Source organism: Vanacampus margaritifer, chromosome 2 (assembly GCF_051991255.1).
Source record: "Vanacampus margaritifer isolate UIUO_Vmar chromosome 2, RoL_Vmar_1.0, whole genome shotgun sequence".
Classification (NCBI taxonomy): domain Eukaryota; kingdom Metazoa; phylum Chordata; class Actinopteri; order Syngnathiformes; family Syngnathidae; genus Vanacampus; species Vanacampus margaritifer.
Window position 1 is genome coordinate 21,749,499 of NC_135433.1, and position 20,459 is coordinate 21,769,957.

The 20,459-nt window shown below is 39.1% G+C and overlaps 1 long non-coding RNA gene across 7 annotated transcripts in view; it reads right to left on the reverse strand.

Annotated features, from left to right (window-relative positions):
• LOC144044786 (uncharacterized) overlaps window positions 1–20,231 on the reverse strand; it is a 71,818-nt gene extending 51,587 nt beyond the window's left edge. For 6 of the 7 annotated variants that reach the window (XR_013291358.1, XR_013291361.1, XR_013291356.1 and 3 more), the window contains exon 1: window positions 19,695–20,231. This is a non-coding gene — a long non-coding RNA (uncharacterized LOC144044786). Of the gene's footprint in view, window positions 1–9,103; window positions 9,267–19,694 lie in introns of all 7 variants that reach the window. The other variant, XR_013291357.1, reaches the window with a different exon arrangement.
• Window positions 20,232–20,459: the final 228 nt, after the last annotated feature.

The following is a 20,459-nucleotide window of genomic DNA, read 5'->3' on the forward strand; positions in this document are numbered from 1 at the left end:
GATGGATTAATTAATTAATTAAGTAAATTATAGTTATAATTTAACATTAATCCACGGCTTTAACGTTCCAACAATAATATTAATCCAACCGCTAACTAATGCTGGCTAACTTACTAGCTCATACTGTAATCGTGTGTGAAGTTGTTTTTCATCAAAGTGATGAGAGAAAATTGTATGGGAAATAGATACAGATCCGAAATGTTCAACATAATCTGTTGACAAAAAATATACAGGGGTGAAATGATTGTCCTGACTAAAACTAGACAAAAAAAGAATAATAATAATTTATAGGTGTGGTGCTTTGTGTTCCGTATCTATTACATACATTTTACTGTTCTAGAATGCGGCTTGAAATGCAGGTCAAGACTAGTTACACCTCCTGCTCAGAGTAGCACAGTTGTGGGGGAGTTCAAGATAAATCTCATTTTAAAAAAAATCTACCTGGCACTCAGGTAACAATAGTGTCTCTTCCCATGAAGAGGAATCCAAAATGTGTATTCAGAGCCAGATGTTCCTTTTCTTTGGAACATGGCATGCAAATGAGAATGTGGGCACTCAACGAAAATGTGGGTATCCGTCAATGATGGGGCCGAAGGAGAGACAGAAGTGCCCACCTCTGCAGTTTCCTGCCAAGTCTCCAAAAGTCCAGAAAAAAATTAACAAAATAAAAATAAATTGCTTGTTTTATTTGTAATAAATAAACTTTTAATTATATGTTAGCAACACTTTCAAGTGTCAGGGCATTTTTGCTCTACGATGACCCGCTGTAACATATCAACATGCAAATTCATGCACACTCAATAAACATACACACACACGCACACACACTTTTCCTGTACATGCACCGGCTCATTTGTCAGTTGTCGCTATCGTTTTCAGCATGACACCTGGCGTTCGGCAAACAATTATAAACTCATCAAGCAAGCGGATCCTGGTGGTGTTGGAACGCTAATATGATGGACAGATGGTCATGATGTCGGCAGGGTTGAGATAAGAACTCCAGTCATAACAGAAATGGAATTGCTTGCATGTTGGTGGTCCCACAATAAATGATCAGAAAACGTTATGCATTTTCTAAACTAACGCAAACAGTTGATCGACACTTTCAGAGCGGTCCTTGTTTAACAATATGTTTATTATTTGTCTATGCAGTTAAGTTGTTCATACTACAGACGCTCCCCACCTTACGAACGAGTTACGTTCCGGACGATCGTTCGTAAGGTGAATTTGTTCGTAAGTTGCTTCAGTGCTATATTTTCTATTATAATTTATGTTTAAAGCCTATATAAGTATATTGAAGGTTTATATAAGTATGTTTAAGGCTTGTACAAGTAACCTGCATTGGTTTGTACTGAAAAAAACTTAATAAAATGGAGAGAATACGTACAGTACTGTACTGTACTACGTATGTTAGAGAGAGAGAGCGAGACGCACACACACAGTATGTACATGTACGTAATAAGATAAATAAAATGAAGTTTAACTTACTTTTGGAAGATGTACTCGATGCTTAAGGAGATGATGGAGGAGGAGGAAGAGGAGGATTTTATATCATGAGAGATTCTTCGTCGTCGCTGGAATCGGCTTCAAAAGTTATTTCCTGCTTCATGGGGACCGGCGTTTCTTCCTCCTCCTCCTCGACACGTTGCTCAGCCTCCAATGAGCTCTCACAGCGCCAATCGTCGGTATTAGCGGCGGAAAGAAGCACTACGCGCAATACAAAATCTAACTTACAGCATTTCTTTCCGAACATTTTTCGACATACTGTACGCGCAGAAATGTTCGTATGTACCGTTGTTCGTAACTCGAATGTTCGTAAGTAGGGGAGCGTCTGTATATAGGTCAGCTTTACAGATGCCATGGCTGCTGCTTTTATAATAAAGGAAATTATAGCAACTTAGCGTCTAATTGTTCAGAGGACAAAACTATTCAACAGTTAATTAAGACACAGTGTCTATAGAGTAAAAATCACAATTCGAGGAAATATGATAGTATTTCACTGGCAAGGTCAATAAAACCGGGTGTCAAATCCAGGTCCAGAAAGTAAAAACCCTGCCACAGTTTGGCTTGAGCCCCAGGTGCTAGCTCCCTAGCTAGCTCCCATGGTGCTCGTTTAACTGCTAGGGAGCTAGCTAGTAAGCTAGCACCAGGGGCTAAAGCCAAACTGAGGCAGGGTTTTTACTTTCTGGACGTGGATTTGACACCTCTGATAAATAGCTCTGTAAATTGCACCATTTCTGATACAGCTTTTTGAATTGGAACTCACCACAGGCCCATTTTTCAATGAATTTTGGAACTGAGTTTCAAAAACATACAAAAATCCCACTGCATCAACATTTGCAAAGCAGATGTCTTCTTCAGGGAATACTGCTAAAATCTTACCCGCCTACACGATGACACATCAAAACGCCAGAAAGCGGGAAAACGTGACACGGCACGTTTGATGGCAAGCTTCCATACAACTTAGAGCAGACGGATGAGAAGTGGAAAACGGTGGCGTTGAATCTCGTACCGCAGATCCGACTGTTTACCAGACCAGAGGCTCAAACCAGCTTTTTACTGCTCTGTTTGAATAATCAGCTACAAGTCAAACAAACAGCACAAGGAGGGATGTTTTTGCAAAGAGCTTGGAATGGGGGTAATAAGTGTTTTAATGAAACGAAGACCTCTTCCTGCAAATATAAACACGGGACCTCAGCTTTCTGGCTTTGAGTTTTCCACCCTTATCGTTTAAATCTGATGGAAGATTCTGTAGAAAACTAGCTTCTAGATAAGGTAGTATTAAAAAAGCCACCAATCCCATCTGAATACACCCCGGATTGGTCGCCAGTCTATCACAAACAACCAAGTCAAGTCGAGTTTATTTATTTAGCCCTTAATCACAAAAAGGGCTTCGCATGCCCACAGTTGACAAATATTGGCGATCATTCATACTTGCTGCCACTGAGCAACTCCCCGCCGGCTGCATAAAGTGTAGCACTACGCTGCTCGTGTCGTGGGACATTGTTTGATTTATTTTCAACTACTTCAAATAACATTATCTCAAATGAGGCAGACACTGTGTCTGTTTTTAAGCTCGCATGAGTTCATTAGGCACATGTTGCTGGAATGAGGCGGCACACATCTTGATTCCACCTGAGCCGAGATAGTCTTAGACAGCCTCAGTGGTCCAGATACATCCACCCGCCCGCAAACACCACCACCACCTCCAACACACTGGCCTGAACATAAACACGGCTTGGGTCTGGTTGAGACCCCGTTTATTTATGGACATGTCTGGGTCTAGGACACAATTAGAGCAAGATAGATAGGCAGAAGATAGACAAAAGCCAAGGGAGGCCATCCAGGGGACTTACAGTATGTTCATACAGTGGACAATGTCCACCTACTGCACTGTTCTTATCTGCGCTCCAGTCCAACGTACAAACGATCAAGGAAAACGTATTCAAATGGAAATAAGTCGGTCATTTGCGAGCTAATTGAAGTTGTGGTGACGTCAAACATCCCACTAACTGGGGGTGTGAGAACCGTTCGTTTACCGGTAAGAGAAAGAGACAGGGAGAGGAAAAAAACAGGTCCACTGCAGGTTTTATTGAAGTATGAGCTTTCATCTTTGGCGCGCTCTCCTCTGCTGTATCAGTTTAATCTCTTTTTTTTTTCTTTTTTACAATAGTGGTTTTACAGCTTAATGACCAGACTGCAAAAAGCCAGACATCGTAAGGTGTTTTTATGGCGTTTGTTGCTCCTTTGTGATAGGGCCAAATGTCGCTGCTTTACTGTACGGAGCGTTGACAGAGAAGGCGTGAATTTGTTTTTGCTTTCATAACTAAACAGGATGCTTCACAATGCCGGAGAAAGAACTCAAAAACCCAAAGACACTGCAGCAACGTTAAACCCATTTCTTTTTTAAATTAATGTTTATTTGCCATTTGTTTTTTCGACGGCGTATTAGGGCCACGTATTGATATATATATATTTTTTTAGAGGGCGGAGGTAATATTCCGAGAAAAAAACGTGCAAATTTGCCACTTTATAAACTCGGAAATTTAAGAGGTTTTTTTCTCGCAAATTACACGTAGCGTACTACTTGACTGTTTGTGCCAATACTTTTCGGTCGAGTTTCCAAATAAGGAGATAGTAATTGCTTTAGCATAGGTTAACCATATCATGTTAAGCATTCGCTATTTGAAGCGTTGTGTACGGCCACTGGCCAGCGACAATGACGCCTCACTTTGTGAAGGTCCACACCCAGACGATTAAGCATTAAAGTTAATTTGTTAAAATGTATACTTACTTGTGCATTCCAGAATTATTATTTACACATTCATACATGTTGGTATTTTTTTGTACAAGTATCTAAGTTGTGTCGAATCTGCTGCTCTCCGTCATTCACTTGCATTTACCTATGGTATGCTAGCATCTGATTGGATTATGTTAGTCAATTGATAGGAAGTGTTGTTGCTCTGGCTGCTATGAATGAAAAGTTTTAATTTAAGAATGAATCTGTCTCCATCCTGCCTTTTCATTTTATAAACAGTGTCCCATTAACCACCATCGAAACCTCACATGATTAGACTATAGCTACGCTACTTGTATTTCTTGTAAGTTTCTGTTTGTTTGCTCGCAAATTTGCCACTTTTTGAACTCGCAAATTTGCCACTTTATTAAGTGGCAAATTTGTGATTTGTTTTCTCTCAATATTGCCCCCGCCCTCTAAAAAAATATATATTTCTACTTGGCCCTAATACGCCGTCTTATGTTTTAAACGTATTTAAAGTAAAGTGAGAATAATTTCCCAGATGAGTTGTAGCCCTTTGCTGATGTCTTCTATTTTTTCTTAAAATTGGTTTATTAATTAATAACCTTCCACTGGCTGTGTCCAAATATTGTCCTTCATTTTGCTTCAATTGACAGAACTTGGAGCAACCAATTCAGCGTGCACAGTAAATTCTGTAAAGCAAATTTGACTCTATTTAGAGTGGTACCAAATAGACTCATGTTTTAGAATTTTTACACTTGGAAGAGAGTAAAATAAAGAATTGAAAATAAATAAAAGTCACTCAAGGGTTGAGGAACAAACTCACGACCTTCAGTTTGGGAGACAGCTGATCTACTCCCTGAGCCACACAGCTCCTGCTTAATAGAGTCAAATTTACTCTACAGAATTTAATGTGTGATAGCTGATAGCTTAACACCACCACTGCCTCAATAGCTACTGCTAGATGCTTCACAGCACCTGAGAAATCCTTCAAAAACCCAGCCAACTGAGCCAACTTTCAAAGAGATTTTAAAAAGGTGCTACGTGTGTACAATGCTACAAAATAATATGCATTACAAAACGAAGCAATCTTTAACTCTAATTACTACAAGATACTCGCTGTAGGATTTTGAACACAAAGAAATATACACTATAATTTGTGGAGTATTAATTACAGCTTTACTGCTTGGATGACATTTTAAATTACCATGAATCAAAATGGAATATGTCTGTGGCAAAATATGGCATTTTTAGCACATTCTTGCTCCAGAGCTTCCAACATGTTTCTTGAGTGCAAATGACGTCCATATTTATTCACGACACTTTGGTGGTATCACTTTAGAAACCTTTATAACCTCTTGCAGGGTAATAAAACTGAAGGGGCGCTGATTTTCAAGGTGGCCTGACACAGCATTCAAGTACACACATGCACACACACACACACACACACAAATAGTATAAACATTACACAATTGCAATAGGCATGAGAGCGGCTCTAGCTAATTAAGACCACGCTGCCTTTCAGTGCCTGTTTATATGTGACTTCAAAATGGACGCTGTTCCTGGGGCTCCTTCCAACACGACAATAAGGACGGGAAGAACCCAGGGAAAGGAAAAAGGAATCTGGGACTAAAAATACAGTAGGACACAATAATGAAAATCACCAAAATGAAATAAATAAGGCAACAAAAAAAAGGACTGGAAATGAAGTTTAGCCGAAGGATAATGTTTACATTATTTAATTAAACCCATCCTTTAGATGATTAAAGAGCCCTTGTAAGGGTTTGGAAGACACGTTTCAGCATGAATCACACGGAATGCTGAATAAAAGTGGGCGCTGTTAATATCACCACCGTGTCGGGCGTCAAGGACACAGAGACCCTGAGGGGGGATAAAGGAGCTGGCCCTCGCCCACCCGTGTCGTTAAAGTCGATAAGCTGGCAGCTAGCGGTGGGGAAGTTTGCCATCGGCCAGCAACCAGGTCCCAAAACACCTCACTCACATTTTCCTTTTTCGCCTGCCTCAAATGAGAATGAACTGGGCCAGTCAGAACATTCTAGGTGGTCCGAACTACGGTGTAGCGGCTGGTCTGACCAGTGGGGTTAAGGACCAACATAAACCAACATGTTCAGACTTTTTGCACAGTTTCAATTTTGTAATTCCCTAAAAAGTGACCATCCTCCCCTTCAATAGCCTTAATTTGCAGTTGTTACGTCAGTTTGAAAAGAGTGGCTAACCAAAACGGTAGCACTATACATAAACAGTCTCTGGGAATGAATTTAAGTGTCCAGACTTGCATTACATGGAGACGGCACCTTTAACGGTTCCGGTAGTAACTGACGTGGTCACTCCACAATGTTATGCACATCAACGTTTTTCATCCTATTGAGACTTATAAGTTTCGCCCACTCTTTTTTGGCCCTTGGTGTTCAGCTTCATTTCCTCTATAGCCTTTCAGTTTTACTTGACATTAATTGTAACACAGTGAACCGTCGTTTTTACTGGGCGTGGGGAGTGGGGATACATTCCAGACCAACGCACACAATGGACGATATAAGAAGACAATTTTTTTAAATTGGGCTGTCAAAATTGCAGCATTAAATCTAGAGATTAATTTAAAGTCATTAAAGCTTGAAAAATTAACTCAGTTAACTCAGTTAATTCAGTGTGCAGCCAAATTTGGAGGAGTCACTGGCAGGAAAATATATAGTAGTTTTACTTTCTGACTTACTTGTTTGATGCTTAAGTAATTTGTGCCAAATTCAAATAGCATATTAGTTGTACGCCTTTGGCGTATCATCTCAGAGCAAGATTCCCTGCTCAAGTTACCTCCCTGGCCTCGCAAATCATGCTGCTGGAGTGTGGCGCTCGTGAGCAGAACTAAACCTGTAAGCGAGAAATTCTGACAAATGTTTGTGTCCCTTTTGATCATTTTGTTTAACAGTTGTATTTTACAGGAAAAGTATTCTATTCAAGGATCAAAGAAAGCTATTAGAACAGTCTTTGATTATAAAAATATACTTTCTATTTGATGATTTTACATTAATTCCAAGATTTTAGTCAAGTAAATAAGATTACAAGAAGAGGAGCAATTATTTAAAGCATGGGGTAGCAACTTTAGCAGGGGAGCCCAGACTTAAAACTTAAACTTTATCTAATTTAATTACAAATTGAAAGCATTACAAAACAAAAATAATAAATAAAAAAAAACTATAAAGATATATCAATCACAGTAAAAATGGGGAAAACAGGCAATGTATGCAGTAAAAGCTAGGTTAAAAAAAAAATCATACAAGTAAAAACTACAACAACAAAAAAGTATTCATAGAAAAAACAGAAAATGTTATTTATTAACAATCACAGCAAACAGCAGAACACAGCTACCCTGTGCTAAAAGAAAAATACAAACAACATCAAATCAAACTGTATACCAAGAAATATAACTGCATACGATCCGCATTGGTTGTATACCAGTGCTTAGTGAGCTGCAATAGACAGTCCTTCCTAGTGCAACCTGCATAGACTGTCTTGCAATGTCACCATATGCTCCAACATGTGTAATTAAAACAAAAACAGATTTTTTTTTTCCTTCCTTGGGACCCATAAAGGAAGTCCTAGTCTTGGGCACATCTGGTCCAGTTTTCAGCAAGGCCAGGACCTCTGTTAGCCTGCCACTGAAGCATTTAGTTCAGTGGTCCTCAATAGGCCAAACCCTGATTTAGGCCGACAATTATTAGCTTCTTTTTTTTAAATCTTTTTTTTAGCGCCTGTGTCGCAAATGTATGCTGTGTTGCAGCTTGTCGATATTTTACACGCCGCCGTGGGGAGAACACTGACTTGCATGAGTAACACACTTGCACAGACAGTAAACAGGAAGTAAAAAATAAAAACATAAAAAGAAAATACTAGCACAGCTCTTACAAGACAAACTGGAATAGAGTTTAACTGAGAAAAGAAGCAACCAAATGTTCATCAAAAACGAGGCAGAATTTTCATTCCTAAAAATGCTAACTTTATAACCTTATTCTAATAAACTGTGTGATAATTGTTCACAGTTTGAACATTAACATGAGGCAAAAAAGGAAAGAAAGAATAAAACTGTTCTTAAAAAAACCAGAAGAAAAAAATAATCTATAGAGACAGAAGGTGTGATCGCTAAGGTCAACCTTGCACTATGGTGATTATTTTTGCAAAAAAAATACAGAAGTATAGCAAAGGGAGTCCATGCAGATGAGCGGACTCAGAAGCAACATCAAATTATCAACATTTCTGCTCAAAACAGGACGTTAATCACCTGTTTTTGATTTTTAAATAAAAATTGCACTAGAATTAGATGGTTATAAAACAAATCCCTACATAAAGAAATGTATTGTAATACACTGCATTGTACTTAAAACTACAACTTCAAATATAACTGAGCTGTACTTGAAAAATGTCCTGTATTTACAAACAACTTACTGTACATGAAAAGCCAAAAATGTAATGTACTGACTTCAGAAAATACATTTTGAGAGGTTGTAGTCATAATTCCAGCCTTCAATTTAATATGGTTGACAACATGTTTTTGTTTATTTGTATGTATGTAATTGATTTATTTTTATTTTGTCCATACTCCAAAACTCACTGGTCTGGATTAAGGACACTTTAGCATGTATTGCACCAGTGTGTGTATGTGTGTATTTTTAATGTACAGATGCTGTAAACACAAGAACAAAAAAAAAACACTACAATAGGTGAATGCACACGATATTAAACACTTTATACCTGTGGGAACTGGTAGATTAAATTTAAAACCGCTGTTGTCACCCAATCAAAATGTGCCCCACCTATGCACGTGACTTTTACCTTTGCCAAGTTTCGGCAACAAGGAGTCTGCTCTCTTGCTTTCAATGATGAAGTCCATTCCAAGTTTATACAAACTTTTTGGCTCTCTCAGGATCAATCGGTGACTTATATGGCGGCAGGTCGTCAGGTTTATGCCTTTATCGGCGTCGGGGAGCACATTGATCTTCAAAGGGAGATGACTTAGAATGAGTTGGGCAATAACAGAGATCATAATGCATTACTAAGACAACATTCATTGCACAGCACTCAGGCTTGCGCAGGCTGCACTTTGGTGTAGCCACATTGCCATCTAGTGGCCAACATTAAACCTAAAGGAGGTAGAGTTTTGTCTTCATTCATGAACAACACCTGGGAACGATGTGGGCTGCATTGGCTCTAATTGATTTGAATAACAGACTAATAGGTTAATTATCAAACTGGGTTTCTAATTAATGGAACAAACAATTAGCAGGATTGTTTAATCGCATCACCTCTTTTTGATTCAAGCTTTTCCAAGTGTGGTAAATGATACTCTTAATGATGAGCCCATAGATGCTACGATGCTATGCAGAAACCCAATTTTTGTTAACCCTTCATAGGCCTGTGATTGAAACCTTAACAAATAAAATAACCCGAAACCAGAACGCTATACAAAAATATTATCACAGCTACTATGACAACAAGAATTATGATAGAAAAATCTAACATTTTCATCCTAACCAAGAACAATATCTAAACAAGCAAACAAACAAACAACACAATAATAATAATAATAATGTATCATACCTGGGGAAAAAACAAGTGTGATTCCGTAAAGTCAACCATTTGTGAGGAAAAAAATGAAATATATTGTGGTTATAATAATTCATAACAATCTTAAAAAAGAAACAAAAGCAAGTTCACCTTTGTAAATTGTTCATTATGTTTATAAAAAGTAAAACAGGCATTATGAATTGGTTCTCCTACCATATAGTAACTATCATAGTGACTTATGACATCTTGAAATACAGTATATATATATATATATATATATATATATATATATATATATATATAGTACATGTAATAGCGCACCCCCTCTCCCCCTGCCTCATCATTGCCTGAGTACTACTGAGGTCAATTTTGATTCAAGACTGAATTGTGACCTCCAGTGGTGAGATGAAATAAGTGCTATTCATTTGAGGAGATGATCCAGATGAAAACATCCATTCATTCATCTTCGAAAGCTCATTAAATTGAGCTGGCGTCTGTCCCAGCTGACATGCAACCTAGACTGGTGGCCTGCCAGTTGCAGAGCACAAACAAACAAAAATGGCATGTTTTTGCAATGTGGGAGGAGAATGGAGTAATAATGATTAGTAACTAATATTTTTAAATCTTAAAAAGTATTGGGGTGGGGGAGGCGGGTTTTCAACAATGTATTTTCAAGATTCCATAATTAGTTTTAATTGGATGTACAACGAACCAAATTTTAATAGAAATTAATTGTTTATTTATTACTCAATAATATATTTTCAAAATGAAACTATGTTGTGTTCAATTAAATCAAAACAATATAGATTAAAATGAATTGTATGTTAGTAAATTAATATTTCAGGGGTGCTCAAGTTCGATCCTCAAGAGCCCCGAATCAGCCTGTTTTCTATTGTTTCTCTCCACTAACACACCTGATTCATGATCAGGATCGTTATCAGGCTTCTGCAAAGCTTGCTGATGAGCTGATCATTAGATTCAGCTGTGCTGCAGGAGGGAACCATGGAAAACAGGCTGGATAGGGGCTCTCGAGGACCGAATGTGAGCACCCCTGTAATATTTATTTGCATTTTATTAAAAAATATTTATTGCATTTTGTTTTCAATAAAAATATAAGTAAGGACAGTAAACTACATATTTCCTTCATATTTTATTGCAAGTTTAATTAGTTTAGCGCTACTGTTCTAAAGTGGCCACTGGGGGAAATGCAGCTGACGAAAATATGCTCTGGATCACTGCACGAATTGTCCACAGGGGTGCAGCAGAGTATTACCATGAAAACAGAGAAGGCCCTGAGGAGCAACAACTTTCTAAATGGCCATTAGCTGCAGTGTATCATTCAGACTGTGAGTCACAGCAATCAGCCAAAGCCTACTAGAGAGGGATTACTGTCATTTTGTAGGGTTTGTACAATAATACAAATGATTGGCCTGGTGACAGCAGCCTCGAGTGAGCACGGAAGAAGCTTGCGGTCATTTTGTCAGCCCTTTGGCAGAATAACGAGGACTGTTTCTGAGGGCTTATCTCTCGTCTGAAGCCTTGACAACCAATTACTGCACATTCGGTTCCAGACTCCCTGGCCAAACACAAATGCCAGCACAAGAATTTTAAAATAAGTCGACAAACTTAAATGTTGCGGCGGACCCCCTGCCCATCACTAATGCACCCCATACCCTTCCCCATTTATAAGAGGTTGTGCACACTTTATTTCCCATAAAATGTCAGTTTTTATACTGCGTTGTACAGGTTATAGGACATATTAAAAGCTTTTGATTTTATATCTATCTTCTTTCTTTTTTTTGCATATCACGAAAAATAGGATAGCCACTAAGGTATGCTTACAAACAACCTAGAAATAATGGTTGACACTTTTTCCTTGAAAGGTTTCTCATAGATGACAATCATTTTCAAATAAGAGCTGCATAACACTGCATTGTGCATAACAGGCCACAAGATGGTGATGTCTATTAAATAACACAACAAACACTGCTGCACTTCTTAGTGGTACAGTAACAAGGTACACCTAGTATATTTGGGGCATTCACTTTAAAACGTTTCACATAATAATATTGCCAAAAAAGCTCATTAGGACCATGAAAAACTGCAATATGCATGCCAGGCTAGGAGATGGCATTAGTGGTAAAGAAAATTGTTGTGGAGGGGATACAACCTACACTTGTAAAAATTCCCCCCAAAATTCAAAAGTTTCACATACATGTGCTAGTAAATTTGTCTTCTAGTCAAACACCTGGTTAAGAAGACGAAAATGAATGTCCACCTAAGATGTGGGTTAGCTATGCATAAATATAGGCACAAAAAAGCCCCAACATCAACCCTAACCATGAACCTAACCTTTATCTTAAACTTAACCTTACCATCCCATTACCTTAATCTTAAAAGACAAACCTCTCAACCAAACTACTAATTACAAAAAATAATCCAAGCATCTAACCCCAAACTTTAACAGTACCCATCAACCCCTAACCAGTTACATTAACCCGAATGCCTTCCATAACCTGTGGCATACATCCTAACCACTATCATCTCCCCTTTACCTTAAACTAACACCTGTCCCCTAACACTAACCTCCAACCCCGAACCTTAACAGTAACCACCAAACTCTAACTTAACCTAACCTTAAACCTGGCGCATTCCTATCCCCTAACCTTTACAGTCTCCAGTAACCTTTACCTTAACTCTTCCCCCTAACCTTAAACTGACCCTCTCACTGAGGGGTAGGGAACCATAGTCCTTGAGTGCTACTCCCTCCTCCAACACAGCTAACTCAAATGATCAGCTCATCAGCAAGCTCTGTAGAGGGCTGATAACAATCCTGTTCATCAAATCAAGTGTGTTGGTGACGGGAGACATGGAAAACAGGCAGGACAGTGGCTCTCGAGGACCAGGGTTCCCTAGCTAGCGCTTTAGCCGTAATCTTTATTCTAATTATGGGATCAATTATCTGTCCCTATCCCAAAAACCCAACTCCAACCCCCCAAAATTAACCATAACCGCATCTCCTAACCTAAGTTTCCAGCATTTGCATTTGCAGCATTTTGTCGGTATCTGCGAGCTTCCTGACAAAACAATTCAGACAAATCAGGATGGAAGTTTTCAGATGAGATGACATACAGCACCAATAAGGACAAATGCATGGAAGAGTAAATTATTTATTCTGGCTGTTTCTCCATCAGCTACTTAAAACCTCCCCAAACCCCAATCTTCATGCTTCTTTGGGAAAATATTAACCGGTAATTGCATGAATCCACCATTACCGGAACATTGTTGCTCAAGATTAGACCATTTTACAGTAAGATGTCCTTTTTTTTTTTTTACCTGTTTCTCACGCATTTCTTTCCCAGACAAGTGCAATGAGAACCTGACAGAAAAATCACAAAAACACTTTCCACAGCAGGCCACCGCTTTACAAAAAAAAAAAAAAAAAAAACGTACTCCTTCTCCCACACACACGCATAAACACATACACCTCGAAAACAAAGGTACCATTTTACTCAGGAAGGGTCAGCAGTTCTCTCCATCAGACGGGGGCTTGTTCTTGGTCAGAGGCTGCTGCCCAATCTCAGACCAGCCCCACCACCACCAACGGGCTCCGTCGGCCCCCCTGCCGGCCCCCTGCCACCCCCGGAGACAAGCTTCCCATTGTTCGTGCCATAATAATAAATGGCAGTTCTCCTGTTCGGACATGAAATACACATGAAAAACGCAATTTATGGTAAGGACAATTTGCCATGAATCCCACACTAGAAGATCATCTGACAGGAACGATGAGGGGCTACTTATCCTGAGGTAAATCAGTGCAGCACAATAGACAAAAATAGGTGTCATTAGTGTGTAATACGTGTTCCTCCTGCTCCCCCGTGGTTTGGGAAAACAGCCAGTCATGACACCCAGACATGGGAGTTCACCATCAGGTCACGTTGAGCTCATTCACCTGCTACTGAGGTCTGGCTCTTGACTTTGTCAGCAATCCCCACTCGACCCAAGCTCATAAACACATCATTAACATGCACCACCGAAGCAAGACGAACTGTTTGCTTTCAGCGCCATGCTACCATGCTAGCCACCCTGACTTAGCGAGTGCAATGACTCAAGCACTGATACAAGAAAAATGACAAAATGTTAAACTCGTGATTGTTCAGAATTCTGTTGATTGTGCATCTTGAAGCAACTGAGGCAAATTGGAATGCAGTACTAAGCTGCAACCAGCAGAGGCATTGTTGATTCAGTGTCAACTAGTTTCCAGTTTGAAGAAGAACATGAAAGCTATGCTATTTGTGACATAGGATTTAATGTCAAATAAAGATATCATATTTTAGGAAAACTTACTTTGTACTGTTCCATAGTTAGCTGAATGCCGGAATGTTGTTCCGATACCGTTTTTTGGCCCCCGATACCGATTCCGATACCCAGCATACCAATACCTACGTTTTTTTTTCTCAACATGAAAAAGCTATCCTGCCATTGGTTTAAAACATTCAAAGGCCAATAGGATATTTTAGCTCGGCATGCAGTGAACATGTCACACATCAGTGAATGTCGTGCATGAACAAGACACAAGATGCTGCATCCAAAATCCTATATTAGCGTCAGAATTAATGGTATCGACATGTTACTTGTTAGTACTCACCGATACCACTGTTTTAATGCAGTATCGGGGCCTCTGCCGATACTAGTATCGGAACAACACTAGTTTTAACCTTTCAGAGCTCTACACTAACTTTTGCACTGGTAGCACTGTTGCTACCAACTTTTTTAGTTAGTCGCACCACACAGGTTTTGGTCGCGCCTTTTTGGGGGGAAATACAGCATGACTGTATGTATAGTTTTTCAAGTTGCATAGCGTAGTTGTAGATGACGTGAAGATTGACAGTGACTCAACATGCAGTATAGCTGCAAAACATTTTACTGTAACAAGATTTGTCTGCAATAAAACAGGTCAATTATTTGATATTACTTTAAAAGAGGACATTTGGAAAAAAGGCTTTGCTTTTATGTGAACATTAGTTTGTTCAACGCAGAGAGGTCAGCTCTTAATGCGTGGCCTCCAAACCCTCTTCCCCTTGGGAAAACCAATTGCTTCACAGTCTGTATAGCATCATGATCAGTAAATACTGGCCCTTAAACAAACTTTGGATTAGGTTCTCAGATGCAGTGTTTCCCAACCAGAGTTATGTGAGCACATTACAGGGGGTATATGGAAGCTCAGGTAACTGATGGAAATACAATTAAACTGCCATGGGGAGTATTATTCTTGTTCAGTGTTTTGTTTAATGCCTGTTTAAAGGGGACTAATGTATAGGCGCCCCTATTTTTGATGGTAAATGTTATAAGAATCCTGCGACCCTTGTGAGGGATAAGCGGTTCAGAAAATAGATGGATGGTAAAAGAATCATATATAAGAAAATCCATGCTTAAAGATGCGCCGTTGCACCACACATTTAAACATGTACTCGCACCGTGCGACTTGATTGATTTTTTACCAGCACAGGCTGTAAAGTTGCTCACATTTGCGGGTGGAATTGGTCACAGTGTCGAGCCCTGTTATTTGTCAAATTCACAAATGTGAGACTTCTGAAGAAGTGAGCCATTACTTTTCACGGCACAAGACTGCTCAGAAATTTTGAGCAGCTGTGGCCAAGTGGTTAACATTGTCACCTGCCACTATGGGGATCCCAGTTCAAGACACACAGGTGCAGTGTCCTTGAGCAAGAAGCCAATAACAGTGTGTTTGCTGTGATGGATCAAATGTAAAGGGAAAAAATTTAATTAATTTAATATTATTTTATTAATATTAAATTAATTTGTTTAATTTATTATTATTTATTAATTTATTAAATTATATTTATTTATTATTTTTATTAATATTATTATTTAATTAAATAAATAAATAAATAAATAAATAAATATATGGTTCTTAAACGAGAAGATTAGTTAGAAAAGACACTTTGCTGTAAAGTTATGCTGCTTATAGCGACTAGAAGACAGTTTGCCAGTATCTTAAGATTGCAATGATATCAACCTGTTATCATCCATAATCGTTGTTCCCGTTGCCATTTTAGCTCAGCAAAATGAAATTTAAATGCTATCGTTGGACGATGACCAGTTCCAAATCTTGAAAACATGTTTGCTTCAAGCGATGTTTAAATAACATCCCTATGAAGAACATAAGCGTGAAAACATTTGACAAGACACACAGGAAAACATGGTGAAACATTTCACCCGTGCTGAAAAGAAAAGAAAATTCCTGGGAAGAGGGAAATTAGCGGGGAGGGGGAAAAAAAAGAAAACGGGGCTTGTTAAACGAGTCAAACCCCGGTGCGTAAATGGTTCTCTGCTGCGGTTCGCCTCAAGCCTATCATATGGCAGCATGCTTGACACTGCGTGAGAAAGCAAATTCCTGAGCGCTCAGCGACGACCGCCCTGAGATGCAAAGAAAATTTGTTACCCCCGCCTAAGAAAACAACTCATTGGCCACTTGGATGAGTGTTGCATTTATACAATAATGTGTCTCTATCGCTCATGCACTCCATATGACTGATTGCTTGACTCGGAAAGCAACTTTTTCACAGTTTTCTAGGATCAAAAAAAGTACAGGTGTTTCCCAAGTTGTAAAAAGTAAAGGGAATCACAGAAGAATGTAAGACTCAATATTATCAATGTAGCAATAATTGGCATAATGGATGAAAGCCATTTACGGATACACTAAGCTATCATGTAACCAAAAATTACAAAATTAAAGACAACGAAACAAAATGTTTTCTTAACTTGCACAAAAATACAAAGGAGGTGTTTTCAGGCAAGAGCAAATAAACCACAAGGCGACCCGTTTGAGGATAAGAGGTTCAGATGATGGTTGGATGGATGGAAAAACATTTTTCATTTAAGGTATAACCACTGTTGATTAGAATTCATGAAGGCAAGGAAAATGTTCTGTTCTTTGATAAAAACAAAATAAAATACATTTAAAAAATCCCAATATTTGGACAAGCCTATTTAGTGACAATCCTCGAACCCTACATTTTGAGGTGACAAACAAACAAGTTCAGCACTTACTATTTTTTATTTGACTGTTGGTCTTGAAGTGTTCGTATACAAATATTTAGTTTAAGCAGTGTTCCCCGCACCATGTTAATACTTGGGTGGGCCACCCAAGTATATTGGCCACCACCCAAGAAGTTTACAAGAAAATGTATTAAAAATATATTTAAAAAGAAAAAAAACGTGTCGCGATAAAATATACCACATGTGACGTTAGTTCGCCATCACTCACTTGTGGATCGTGAGGCTAGACTAGACGTACTAACAGGACTGGGACCCACCTTCCGTCCAACCCACCCAGGTAGATTTCAAATCTGTGGGAAACACTGTTAAGTAAGGCTTTACTACAGCATTAGCGTAGGTTAACAATAGACTATGGTGCATTAAGACTAGAGCAAGGACTACAAATTCTGGTTACGCCACCGACGTTATAACAAAACTCCGACAATGATTATTTACAACTGAGTTTGCAAATATTGGTAGAATCAAATATTGTATTACACCATTGATTAATTGTATCAAATTATTTTTGCATTATGAAAAACAAAAATGTGCATATGTGGTGTAGGTATCATTTTTGTTCACTTGGGTAGTCATGTCATCCTCGTGTTCTTCAGTAGTATCTGTGGCTAGGAGTGTGTAAGGCTGGAAAAGATGATGCCTGGCCTGGTAAGTGATGTGGGTGTCAGTGAATGAGAGTGTAGAGTTGGCTGGTTGTTATTCTGCTCTTTGAGTGACTCAGCGTGAGTTGTCACCATCAGCAAATCGTGTATGAATGTGCACATTGCATGTTTATTGTCTTATGGTTTGCTCAGTAAAGTGAGTGAGAGGAAGCCTGCGGCTGCGTCTGTCTAACCTTGACATCTTGTGGGGAAAATAGCGACGATGCTATGTTAAATTAGCTATCATTGATATGTTACCTTATGTTGGAGTAGACGTGTTGTTATAATACATATTTCACCTCTTCCTTTGTAAGTGTGAAATGATCTCAAATATTGGAAATTCTCAGTTTTTGCATGCCAGGTAGAGATTTTGCCTCAACCTTTCTGTGTAATAAAATTATTCCAGTTACTCTATTAATCGTTGCAGTGCAGTATGAATGTTTTGGCCCACCCAGAGTATAAAACTAGTTACTTTTGAGGGTATCACCTCAATAAGAAGCTGGCGTACTTATTTTCTGCTGCTGAGTGCTGACACAGCCAAACAAGTGTCTATATTGCTCACATGGGGGGTTCGATCAAGGGTCACGTCTGCAGACATGCGCCTTCTCCGCCACTCACATACGACAAAAAGCAGGAAGAAGAAGAAGACCCAGTGTTTAGCCAAGACCTCGTTTGCTGACACAATGTCCGTCTTTGTCCGCCTCGCAGGGTGTTAGATAAAGGAATTCTTGTGTGTCTTGGCGTTGGTTGGGGGTGGTGGGGTGAGTGCTGCTCTGACCGAGTTTATTTGACACTTCAGCTCCTTTTGTGAGGGCAAGTGTCCCACCGTCAATGCCGGCCATGAGAGTCACTTGGCTCTAGACAGAGGGTCCCTCTTCAGTCGAGAAAGGGGGTCTTGTGTGTTGTACTACGGACACATAGAGGTGCTCTGTCCCTCGACCCTTCACAAAAGACATCAGTCTTTCTGGCTAATAAGGTTAGGCGAGGGATTGTCTTGAGGTTTTTCCGAAAAGGTATGATCCTATGAGATTTTATCCACGTTCACCTGTAGGGAGTCAGAGGGTGGATCACTTGCACAAGCAGAGGCTGCGAGGTGTAAGGAGCAGGTGCACGGAAGGTCACGGAATGAATGTAGCTCATTTTGGAGGGTGATCTTAAGATGAATGACGGAATGAGTAAATTCACCCATGTTTGAGAAAGATCCAGGTTGATAATGGATACACGTTTGCTCAACCACATTTGATGGTAATAAAACAGCTAAACACTTTAATTCTGAAGGTTCTGTTGGTACAAATCCAACGGTTTAATCTAACTAAAACACTTATTATTTATGAACAAGGTACTATATATTACTCGAAATCCTAAACACAAGTCCTGTTATATGTACAATTTACAGGTAACGGGAAAAATACCTGTTTGAAAATCACAAAAATTTTGGCAAATGCACCCCATTAAACGCTAAACTTTTCAATAAATCAGAAACCCAAAATGTACAGATTTATCTCCAAATTTACCATTGACAGATTGAGGATTTATCTGTACCATTTGAAATAGAGTAACTGATGGTACAACATTACAAACCTGACAAGTTTCAAACACGAAAACAAAAAAACTCATGTACCTTTATACCAATGTATTGTAAATATCGAAATTGACCAAATATGTGTAATTGACAACCACTAAAATTTGCAACTCAGGAACAGTTTAAGGTCTTTAAAAAAAAAGAGGTAGAGAAACTTATTTATGAGATATGATGGCAGATTGGGGAGACACCTGTGTTGTAGCCTCTTGACTAAGGATGGGAGTAACATTGGAATATGTGGCCAAGGATGACATCATGATACAGCAATTTTGCGATATAGTGTGAGGGGCAGAAGGGGACACATATGGCCCATTGTAATATGTATAATGCAACTGAAAAGGGGAAGAAACTTGCCAAAGCACTTGTTTTATCAACACAAGTATAAGTAACACAAGTAACAGCTTCTCCATCACCTCCATTCTTTGACACTTTTGTAGCCAGATCAGATTCTCTCAATAGTTTGATTTTTTTTCTAAATTACCAGTCCCTGCCCTTTGTAGTATCGTACCCTACTTTCACTGACAATATTCATTACCAACATTTCATTCTTACATACCTGCTTGATCAGGTGATGCTCCATAAAGTCGCTCGGCTGCAAAGCACCAACATAAATATTACAAATATTCCAAGATATTAGACGTTAATCCATTCTTTGTGTTTTAAAACCAATCCGATCCACAGGAGTACAAGTATGAGGATGTTGCTATCCCATGAGAGTCGTCTGTCTCACATGTCCCGCAGCCGGACTGGGACATCACTCTTCCCATTTGAAGAGTTGAGTATTCCACAGAATGATCCACAGGGAGCTTGTTTAATCCATAACATGAAGCCATCTTTATCCTTTTCATTTATAATATGATGTACTACTGCATTGTATTTTAACAAGAAGAAAACACGCGGGTTAGCGTTTAAACTTCTCGACACATCCCAAGAATCCTCGCAACTGCCCTCAAAATAGTTGAAAAAAAAGTAAAATTCCAGGAATTAAACGAGGTCCTAGTTTCCAGCTCAATTTTTCAGCATGTATCCAGCGCGGTGCTGTTAAAAGTTGCTTCCTCGGACGAACCGCTCTTGTCCTTCGTCAACTCGAGACTGAGCCATAGTTGGAACTCAGCACTCGAGCACATGCTGCCTGCGTCTGACGTGAGGCGCGCAAAGCCTGCTGGGATATGAAGTTTTAACGTGGAATCCAGCAAACGCCAGCACAAACCGTCATAAGTGTGTTCCTGGGGAAATAAATAAATTGAGAAAAGTAGTTTACAATTCCCATTAAAATATAATAAGAGAAGCATAGTAAGTACTATACAATATATGATTGCTC